The sequence below is a fragment of the Macadamia integrifolia genome, chromosome 10 (genome assembly GCF_013358625.1).
Source record: "Macadamia integrifolia cultivar HAES 741 chromosome 10, SCU_Mint_v3, whole genome shotgun sequence".
Taxonomy (NCBI): Eukaryota; Viridiplantae; Streptophyta; class Magnoliopsida; order Proteales; family Proteaceae; genus Macadamia; species Macadamia integrifolia.
In genome coordinates this window covers 5,351,777-5,362,883 of record NC_056566.1, presented here as the reverse complement: position 1 = coordinate 5,362,883, position 11,107 = coordinate 5,351,777, and the positions used below count along the sequence as shown (strand labels likewise).

General features: G+C 43.3%; 1 long non-coding RNA gene across 2 annotated transcripts; it reads right to left on the bottom strand.

Moving 5' to 3' along the window:
- Nucleotides 1-1,289: 1,289 nt before the first annotated feature.
- Nucleotides 1,290-2,366, bottom strand: LOC122090794. Of its 2 annotated transcripts, XR_006143735.1 has the most exons (4): nt 2,278-2,355; nt 1,872-2,210; nt 1,613-1,801; nt 1,290-1,549 (listed from the first exon to the last, which is right to left on the bottom strand). It is a non-coding gene; the product is annotated as an uncharacterized LOC122090794 (long non-coding RNA). The 2 variants fall into 2 exon arrangements; XR_006143734.1 differs by having other exon boundaries at nt 1,872-2,366.
- Between the last annotated feature and the right edge of the window lie 8,741 nt (nt 2,367-11,107).

Genomic DNA, 11,107 nt, shown 5'->3' with positions numbered 1-11,107 from the left:
GGCTTGTTTGAGTCATTAGCTAATGAGTAATGCTTTGATAAATCATCATATCTCTTTGTTTGTGTCGATTTCAGGAAAACTTATGGGCTTATTGGATAAGATGTTGAGAAAATTGACCTTAGACATAAATATGAGGGCATCAGGATTGTTGGAATCCATGAATGTGTCATTTCTTGGATAGGTTGGATGTGTGAAGCTACATCACCAATTACACCGACAGGTGCCTCAACACTGGGATGCCAACTTGCATGTTTTTTGGTTTGGATTAGCAGAGATTTTCCCAACTCTTGAAGAATTTCAGGTTTGTATGCTATCTCCACCCAAAGGCAGTTTGCTCCATCCATCTACAAAGAAAGAATGCTTAGAGGAAATTCAAGACTTCTTTAGATAGAAAGAAGGGGAGGTGGAGCAATTTTTCAGGTATGGGAAGATTGACATTCTGAAGCTGGCCCAGATCTTAATCCAATATCTACCAATGGGAGGAATCCATCAACAGAGATCACAGGATGCTTATTTACTTTGCATGATAACTTGTTATGTTTTCTGCACTCCCGGACGTGGTGCACCGTCTGTTTTGATTGAGGTAGTAAAACAGTTGAAGAAGGGAAGTAACATCGTTCCTACGGTTCTTGCAGAAACACTCAAGGGATTCGATGACATGAGCCATGGCCATAGATTCGGACTAGATCATTATTAGGGGAGTCCTGCTATTTTTTAGATTTGATTCCTTGAGAAACTGAAGTTAACCAAGCCATTAAAAGGAGGCCACTTGAAGCTCTTTGCTACCAGAATAAGAAAGAAGTTCTGGAGATCAATCTTATCATTGATTGGGAGAAGTAGTTGTAGGAAAGAACTGTGCAAGATATCACATGGAGGGGCTCAGGGAGGCCACAAGAAGATTTTTTGATGAAGATCCCTAGTTACAATTATGTCAGGTTGATGTGATTGACTCACACATCCTTTTATTTGTCTATGTACATCAGCCGACAATATGGGCTCAAGGAGACGACCTAGAAGAGTTAGTGAACTTTCACCCACCTCAAGAATTGTCAATCCACCTTATTACTCACCTATCCCACCTGTGGTAGGAACATTGTTCTCCTTTTCATGTGATTCACTTGGTAATAGAATGAGGAAGTATTTGGATTTTCATGTAATCCCGATTATTATAATTATGACTTGAGTTATGGAATTGATTATGCCTGAACATTACAAGCAAACAAAAAACAAAAAAAAAGAAATATTTTCTTTGTGCCAACAGTAAGTTTTCATAAGATGCTCAAATAAAATGATGAACAAACAAGGGGAGGGAAAAAGAAAAAAAGAAAGAAAATATTCATGTGTTTGTGTTTTCAATAAATGCAAGAACAAATCCCTATAAGTCAAACCGTACTCTGAGCCATCATCATGGAGCACCGGGGAATCCGCAGATGCTAGTCCAGCATGCTCTAGCCTCTAGGTCAGGTCCTAAATCAGTGCGTCCTGCTGTGTAATCTCCCGATCCTTGGCAACTATCACCTCACACAGGCAGTAATGCATCCTCCTAGTTCTGAGAAAGAGCATATCAGCCAGAGGAAATCAAGAGTTAATTGGAGGATAATCAGATACTCACATAATCATAAGGAATAGGTAGCCCAAGGGAAGTGTCTACATTGGGATAGGTCCAGGCAGGGAAGCCATGAAAGGGGATGTCAGCAACCCTGAGAGACCCGCTGGCACTGGTGGAGGGTCCTTCTTGTGAAGGATCGATAGCACTGGCATGCAACCGAATAGCAGAAGGATCTACACGTCTCACTCTCCCCTAAAAGAACATCAGTCAAGACCAAAACAAAAAGGAATTTGAAAGAAATACTCAAGAAAGTGTAACATACCACTGGACCATCAGGACCAAGAGGGGTGCATACTGTCTCCTCCTCCAGGAAGGCTCTGTAGTCCCTATCCTAATCCAGAAATGAATCATCCCATACTCCGCCATCCAAATACTCCATCCCATCTACTGAGATGATCTCTAGGCAGTGCATAGTGGGTGGAGGAAGACTGGGAGAAGGGCGTGGCTCGATATCCAACCCCTGGGGTACTACTCTCTCTCCCAAATACCAGGCATGACCCCAGATACCCCGAAAAAGGACTCGGTGCTCAGATAAGTGCTTAACCAAGGCTAATCTTTCAAGATCTGGAAATACGAGGTCATGGAATGGTCTCGAAGTAACCTGCGAAACCAAGGAGAAGTAAGTACAATAGAAGATGAAAGGACTATCAATGTCAGACATGGCATACCTCGGTGAAATCGTTCAAAAGAGAACAAGCGGTGCTCCCCAAAGGATAGCGTCGAGCCCTGAGCACCTGATTATCTCCCCACTTCATGGCTACAGGGAAGAAGAATGCCTCAGGGTCCCTCAGTTTGGGAGCTATGGTCCCCAAGTGCTCAAAGCACTAAGGCTGTTTCAAGAAATTAAAGTAAGAAAGTGCAATCCAAATGAATGAAAGGAAAATGGGTACAAGAAGGAAAGTTACCTGAATAATGAAGCCTGCCCCCTTGAGGCCCCTATCTCCATAGGATAGCAGGTCTAGGGACCGTAGGAGATATGCATAGGCAGCCCCACCCCAGTCCCAAGAGTCTACTATACGAAGATCTTGAATAAAGTACACCAAATGCATATCCACTCCCCCTCGGAGGTCACTGAAGAGGCATTGATGCACAACAAATAGCAAGAAGGAACGGGCCACCTGAGATATGTTACCTAGGTTCTTCCCTAGGTCAACTTTCCACCATCGAGCACTAATCTTCCCTAGGCAGATGTGTGTCTGGCTAGCCGCAATGGTGATTCCAGTCAGGTCTGCGAAATCCCTGGCTGTTAGAACTCTGAGAAGGGTCATGGATCTACTACCGAATGGAATGCCTATCAAGGCATAAAAGAACAGAGGTGTAATGGTGATCTCACCAACAGGTAGATGGAAAGAATGAGTACTGGGCCAGTATCGCTCCATCAGAGCCCCCACCAGTGCTGGGTTAAACTTCTGGGTCTTTACAAGGGCTAGCCGGCACAGGTATGATGCATTGACTATTTCCTTCACTCTGCGAGGAAGCATCCTATGCCATGACTGAATCATGTTTGGATGGCCATACGAGGTCAAAGGTAGGTGGTTCCCTTCCCTCATGCTAATGGAAAAAAAAAAAAAAAACAGCATAAAAAAAAAAGCATAAAAATGAAAGACAAAACAAAAATAAAAGATAATCAAAATAATGAATACAATGTAAAGACTTACATAGGAACCCCATATGAAGTTGCAGATGTGATTTCAACTGTTGTGAAGAGTTTGCCCAGAGTACCAGTCGGCCAGGCCCTCATTCATATGGGAAGGATTGTTGCAACTCTCAAGCTGAACTTCTCCCAAAGTCTTTCTCTTTCTCCTTTCAGCCATAGTTTTCAAAATTACAAGAAGCCCCAAAAACTTTACAAAATTATAAGAAGCCTTAGAAAGTTTCCAAAATTACAAGAAGCCCCAGAAAGTTTCTTAAATTTAATAAAAGCCCACAAGAATATCAAATTCTCCAAATAACTCAAGAACAAGATGAAGATCTCCAAGAACTTCAAGAATAAGGTGAAAAACCTCAAGAAAAATTAGAGAGCTCCAAAAACTCAAAACTCACTCACTTCACTTAGAAAAGCTAGAATGAAGAATGAACGAGGGAGGGGGCCCATTTTATAAATAAAAAATTTGTTTTCCAAAAAAAATAAAAAATAATTTTTTTTCCAAATCAAGCATCGAGAATCAAAAGATTCTAGATCAAGCATCAAAATTCAATTTCCAGATCAAAAGAAAAGAGCAAAAATCAAGAATCAAGGGAAAATCAAGAAGAGACATAATTTCATTGATACGACCATAGGTGGCCCAATTGCATTAGCCCGGCCCCACGTGGCCCAATTTCATTATTCTGGCCCCAGGAGGCCCAATTGCATTAACTCGGCCCCAGGTGGCCCAATTGCATTGACCCAGCCCCAGATGGCCCAACCTCATTAACCTAGCCCCAGGTGGCCCAATTACATTGACCCAGCCCCAAGTGGCCCAATTTCATTGGTTCGGTCCTAGGTGGCCCAATTGCATTGACTCGGCCCCAGGTGCCTAACCTCATTGACCTAACCCCAAGTGGCCCATTTGCATTAACCCGGCCTCAAGTGGCCCAATTTTATTAACCTAGCCCCAGGTGTCCTAATTGCATTTATCTGGCCCTAGGTGGCCCAATGTCATTGGCCCAGCCCCAGGAGGCTCAACCCCTTTGAATCGGTTTCAAGTGGCCAGATCCCATAGACCAAAATTCCCTGAACTGGCACATCTGTAGCCCAACTAAGGAAAAAAAAATCAAATGTTTTTACTCGTTGTAGGAGTGAAAGAGTAGCGAATTCCTCTCTTGTAACCCCCGGTCCCAGATAGTCTAGATTGGGTCGAAAGACCCAGCATGGAGACCACATTCCCTGAACTGGCGCATGTGAAGCCCAGCTAAGGAAAATTCAAAACTTTAGAGAATTCCTTTCCCCCAATTGGTAGGCCAAGTAAGTCCTAAAACTTTAGAGATATTATTTGCTGCATTTTTCAACTCCGTCATAAATGAGCAAGATAATGGCAATATATGCTCCAGGTGACAAAATGTGGTCGTTCTTTTCTTTGCCCTTCAGCTATTAGCACAGGCCTCGGCCAAAGAGGGGCATTCTGTAGACACCCAATTCTGTCATCCTCCTTCGGCTATAATGAAATATGGATCTTGGGCATGACTTTCAGCTTCCGATCATTGGAGATGATGATGGAAACTTTTCCCTACCCAAAACCCATAAAACCCCCGCGCGGGAGAGAAGAGGGTCTAATTTTGACTTTTTATATATATAAAGGAATCTGGTCAAGATGACCATACAGATGGATAGTGCTCAGAAATATGCTTTTGAAAATATATGACACGTCAAAATTAGACCGACGGATCTCTCGCAATCATCCCCAAAAAACTAGACCTTCCCACACGTCTGCTACACACACGGACAATCCCATTGGAAACCTGAAAAAATCCCCTACCTACCCCAAGCACCCTAAAGATCATCCCCTACCCATCCAGATAACCCGAAACATTCCCCTACCTGAAATCTTGGAAAGCCCCGTATGGGAGAGAAGAAGGTCCAATTTGACTTTTTATATATGAAGGAATCCTGACAAGATGACCATACGGATGGATAGTACTTGAAAATACGATTTCGATGATATATGACACGCCAAAATTGGACCAATGGATCTCCCGTAATCATCACTAGAAAAACCCATACTGGCGCGAGCTGGCAAGCAGGCTAGCCAGCATGCATGCTTGCTACCCATGGCTATTGTTTATGGTAGCGTACATGGTTGCTGCCTATGGGCTGCAGCGTATGTTGCCTGCACCAACCATATGCACCGGCCTACCCCTACCATGCACACCCATAGCCTGCGCCCCCGTGCATAAGCTTGGGCCCCCGTGCATAAGCTCGGGCCCTGTGCCCTGCAGTCCACGCCCCCGCATATAGTCCTGCACCCCCACGCCCAATGCCTGTGGCCCCACACCAACCTACTTGCACTTGTGCCTCATAGGCCCCCTGCCCTACAACCCCTTCCCTTGTCTCGCGCCCTCGCGGGCACTAGCCTGTGCCCCTACCTCATACTAATGTGTTGACCAGTCGGCCAACCCACCTATAAGCACACTGGCCAGTAGGCCAGCCCATGCATGTGTATGCTGGCAGCATGCCAGCCTCCACCTACGCGTGTACCATGTGTTGCCTAACTTTCCCACCCATGTGCCACTACTCGTGCACTATGCGCCGCACACCCATGACATTGCCCGCACTGACTGCCCCCATGTCCCATGCACTTTGGCCCAATCATTCACACTGTCGACAATGGCCGAGATGTTGTTTCCGTTGGCCCAGTGGGTAAAGGGGGACTGTTAGCCCAGTAGGTGAAGGGATTCCCCCTTCACCCACTTGAAGCCAAAAGATATCTTTATTGCTAGTAATTCTTTCTCCCAAAGACCCCTCTTTTACCTAGTGGACAAAAGCCCTCCCCACCCATTTTGGTCCAAACCCCTCTTTTACCCAATGTATAAAGGTCCTCTTCCCCCACTTTAGGCAAGAACCCCCTTTCTGTCCATCGGGCAAAGAGGTTCCCCCTTTCCTATTGGTAAGAAAAACCTATAAATACCCCCCTCCGAAAAAAAACACCAAAATCCCACCTCACTCCTTTGTAGTGAAATTTTCCTCCCCTCCCCCTCTTAATTTTCCTCGGGTCTTCAACGTGATCTTCGTCAAGATCCGAAATCTTATTCGGATCTTTGAAGTGTTCTTCAAGACTTTGATGATCTTTAATCCAAGTTCTTAGTCTGATCCAGTTTTTGCCAAAAGTAGTATATTCTTCAACCCCTCCCTTTGAGTGTTCTTGAGTTTACCCGAAGTAGAAGCCCCCCTTTGAGGTTCTTTGGGTCTATGGAGAGATCTTTGTCAAGATCCAAAACTCTGTTCGGATCTTTAAAGTGTTCTTCGGGGCTTTGGAGCTCTTCAATCCACCTTTAGGTCCGTCCATTTATTTTCAAAAATAGCTGTCCCTAGCAGAAGCCCTGTCCGAGTGCCCCTGGAATCTTTCCAGAAATAGCCATTCCCAGCAGAAGCTCTGCCGAAGTGCCACCTCAACCTATCCCTCCCCTAGCCTATCCCTAGCAAAAGCTCTACTAGAGTGCCACCTCATCCTAAGCCCATAAATAGCCTTCCCTAGTCGAAGCTCTATCCGAGTCCAAATCTAGAAACAACCTTCCTTAGTCGAAGCTCTGTCCGAATCCCAAACCCGAAGGTAAACATTCCAAGCCGGAACCCTGTCCACACACTATCACAATCAACATCTCTCAAGAAAGGAAGTTGGAGGTCAAGACCATCTTCCCTTAAGCCAGGAGAACTCGAAAGACAGTCCAAGCCAGTACTAATCAGGGACCCACCCCTCTTGACCCGAAACAGGGGTTATGATTAGGTATATTTTCTCAACCAAATCATAATAATGTAGACCTTATATTAACAATGTTATAGTGTACATAGTTATTTAAATTTAGTCAATGTATATATGTGTGATAACATAGCCATACATGTGGAAAAAGAATAATTGTGGAAAATGTTCGTTCTTAAGCATCTAGTAGGAAGACCGGTTGAACCAGGTAGATTGGGTACCTAACACCTTCCCAAATCTACAACCTGACACTTACCCTAAATCTCTAGACCAGACCAACTTTTGGGCCCTTTTTTCCCAAATTGGGCCCACCCCTAAGTCCTATGACCATAATCCTAGGTGGTGACTCCAGGCCCTTTTGTATGATCTCGATCCCAGTATTGGACCATCATTAAACCCCCATCTCGAATGACAAACTTTATACTCTTTCGAAATAGGCCTCCACATATCTCGAGCAGCGATACGGGGCCCATAAGTAAAGCACACATGACACAAACCCCTCCCCTCACATAAAGCGAACGAGAGGAGAGAGGACGGGATGCAAGTCCATCTCTGGCCGCTACTCTCACAAGAAGACATCCTGGAGATTTTCAAAGGAAACATATAAGTAATGGGACAAGATTTAAGCGAACCAAAAGAATAAAGTTTAGACTACATAAATAGAACCATAAGTATGGATATGACAGCGTAGCAATGATCTATCTTGAAAATCATGGTGTATATATCTCAAGGTGAACACAATATGAAATATTATAAAAAGGGGATGTTTGTAGCATTAAAAAAAGGAAAACCAATGAAAACCCCCAAATAAGTTTCTACTGACCAAGTGCAAAAAAAAAAAATAATAATAATAAGGATGACGACAGTTATGTTTGATGCAATGACGAGGAATATAACAGAATCATGGGTCGGAGGCACATTGTATAATGATTGGTTTTGATGATGAAATGGACCAATGAAGGCATAAAAATGTGTAATTGAGTGAGGATGTGATATCTTGGTATTATCAAACCAACCCATGAGAAAGGGTTATGAGAGACCCACATCGATGCACCATAAAAAATGGGTAACTAAATTCATTTACCACATGGAGTTACAAGAACAAGAGAAATAGAGAAAACCCCAATTTTCAAGGGATTTCAACCCAAAAGAGAGTAATCTCATATCAAAAAAATTGAAAAGATATGCACACATGGATAAAAATGACTTTTTTAATAATGTGTCTGTGCATTGGGAGTGAAGAGTCTCATTTGAGCCATCAATTTATAAGAGAAGAAGAAAAATGGAGAAAACACCAAAACAGAGAAATTAGGGCAAAATTTAGATCCTCTCTTTATAAATCGGTCAAGCAAGGCTAACAAGCAATAGAAATCACAAATGAGTCATCACATTGTCAAAGAACAAGCATTCTACAGAAGAAATGAAGTATATATTGTGATTTTTTGGTTTCTATAGCAAAAGCACACCGAAAACACAGTTTGAGGAGAATAGAGGAAGAAGAGGAACTTACTTGTGGATTGGAGAAGATGAGGAGCGATTTGAACACGAAATGGTTGGCTGAACTCGCGAGTGGAGTTGTTGGAGTGGTCCCTCAAATCGACCTTGCTCTGAGTCTTAATGAGAAGAAATGGGAAAGTGCAAGAATAAGGGTTTTAAAACCCTTTTTAAGTCGCCTCGGTCGCGACCAGCGGGCCCCAGCCTGGCTTTGCCTGTCGGTTTAGCCCGTTAGTTTGGGTTTCAAGGCCCAGATCACCCTGTGTTTGGAATTTCTCATATTTCATGCCTATAGGGCCCCAATTAGGTGCCAATGGGAGTGTTTTGCCACATAGTTTAGGCATTGTTGTGTGATTGATCTATGTCTTGATAATTAAATGCAGATGCAGAAGGCCATGTGGTGTGATGTGACATTGTGATTTGTGATATAAAGTGCAATTGAATATGTGCGTATAAGTGAGTGCTGTGGCATTTAATCAATGCTTACTTTAATATAATTCAGGTACAGAACACCATGGTACGCACTAGTTTTGGTAGCAATGCTCGAGGTACCACTCGTGGTCCTCGTCCCGTTGGTCGACCACCAATCTATGGACCTCGATCCATGGGGCAATCCTCACACCCACCACCACAAGTGAACCTTGGACTGGAAGAAGTTCAAGGTAACCCACCTGTGAATGAGTTTCTAGGTCTCCCACTTGTCATCACTCCAGGTGATGTTGCGACACTCATTCAACAGTCGCAAGGCATTTCAACAGTAGTTGCTCCAACAGTAACAAACTTTTATGACTACTATGCAATAGTATCTGAACCCTACTCAGTCGAGTCAGCAACCTAGAGTGGTTATCCCATAAGGCCCACCCATGGGGTTAGGTGCTGGAGCATAACCAGGAGGAATCCCACCTGGGGTACAAGACCACCTCGTCCTCCGAACACTAGTACGATGCCTATGGTCCCAAGACCACCTCATCCTCTGATGGTACTAGGATCATTGTAGAGAGCCCCTGCTCTGGTTCAGGCATCCTAGAACTGATGTTATAACTGCCACTCGAACAGGCATTTCGCTAGGGATTGTTGGTACAAATCAGCTGCATCACCAAATCAGCCCCTTGCCTATAGACATGCATTGACTTAGGGGAACTAACCTCAGGGAAGGATGTATGCCTTATCAGCTGAGGAAGCTGAGGCCAGCACAGAAGTAGTAGCAGGTACACTTTAATTGAGAGATTTTTTGATAAATTTTGAGTAGTATGTTATACTTATATGAAATGCGATGCTAAGTGTCTTATCTATATCAAGTATGCCGACATATGTCTTATTTGACTCCAGAGCTTCGCATTCATTTGTGTCTAAGAGATTTTCTAGGAAGCATGATGTGCCATCCAAGACTTTAGAATGTAAGTTAATTGTTAGCATGCCTACTGGCACGGTGGACCAGTTGAAGGAAGTGCATGGGCCATATCTAGTTGAGATTAGTGGAAAGAATTTGGATGCCCAGCTTATCAAATTCAACATGTAGAATTTTGATGTCATTCTGGGCATGGATTGGCTGTCAGCTCATTGAGCAAATGTGATGTGTGTTGAGAAACAAGTTAAAGTGATGGATGATGAAGGAGAAGAGCTTATATATCAAGTCAAAAGGACTAAGCGACCTAGAAATACTATTATCTCTGCCTTACTGGCAGTGAAATTATTAGAAGATGGATGTCAGGGCTACCTTGCATCAGTACTTGATGTGGATGCAAAGGTTACACCGCTAGAGAAATTGGAGGTAGTTAGGGAATTCCCTGATGTCTTTCCAGATGATGTAACTCAACTACCGCCCAACAGAGAGCTAGAGTTTGCCATTGATTTAATTCCTGGAGCTGCCCCCAATGTCTAAGGGTCCGTATAGAATGGCACCGGCCAAGTTAAAGGAGCTACATACATAGTTGCAAGATTTATTGAAAAAGAGGTTTATACACCCAGGTGTCTCTCTTTGGGGTGCACCAATCTTATTTGTTAAGAAGAAGGATGGGAGTTTGCGTATGTGCATCAATCACTGGGAATTGAACAAGTTAACCATCAAGAATCGATATCCGTTGCTATGTATTGATGATCTATTTGATCAATTGCAAGTCGCTAAGGTGTTTTCAAAGATTAATCTTAGATTTGGGTATTACCAGCTAAAGATAAAGGGTAGCGACATACCAAAGACAACTTTTAGAACCCAGTATGGACATTATGAATTCCTAGTACTGTCTTTCAGGTTAACCAATGCACTGGTTGCTTTCATGAATTTAATGAACAGGGTATTTTATGATGTCCTTGATAAGTGGGTCATCGTTTTCATTGATGACATCTTGATTTACTCAAAGTCTAAAGAAGAGTATGCAAAACACTTGAGAATGGTACTACAAAGACTGAGAGAACAACAATTATATGCCAATTTCAGTAAATGTGAGTTTTGGCTCAAGCAAGTCAGATTCCTTGGACACATGGTGTCTGAGAATGGAATCGAAGTGGACCCAGATAAAGTGACAGCTGTAGTAGAGTGGGAGACACCCAAGAATGTAACAGAAATTAGAAGCTTCTTAGGATTAGCAGGCTACTACCGACGCTTCATTGAAAA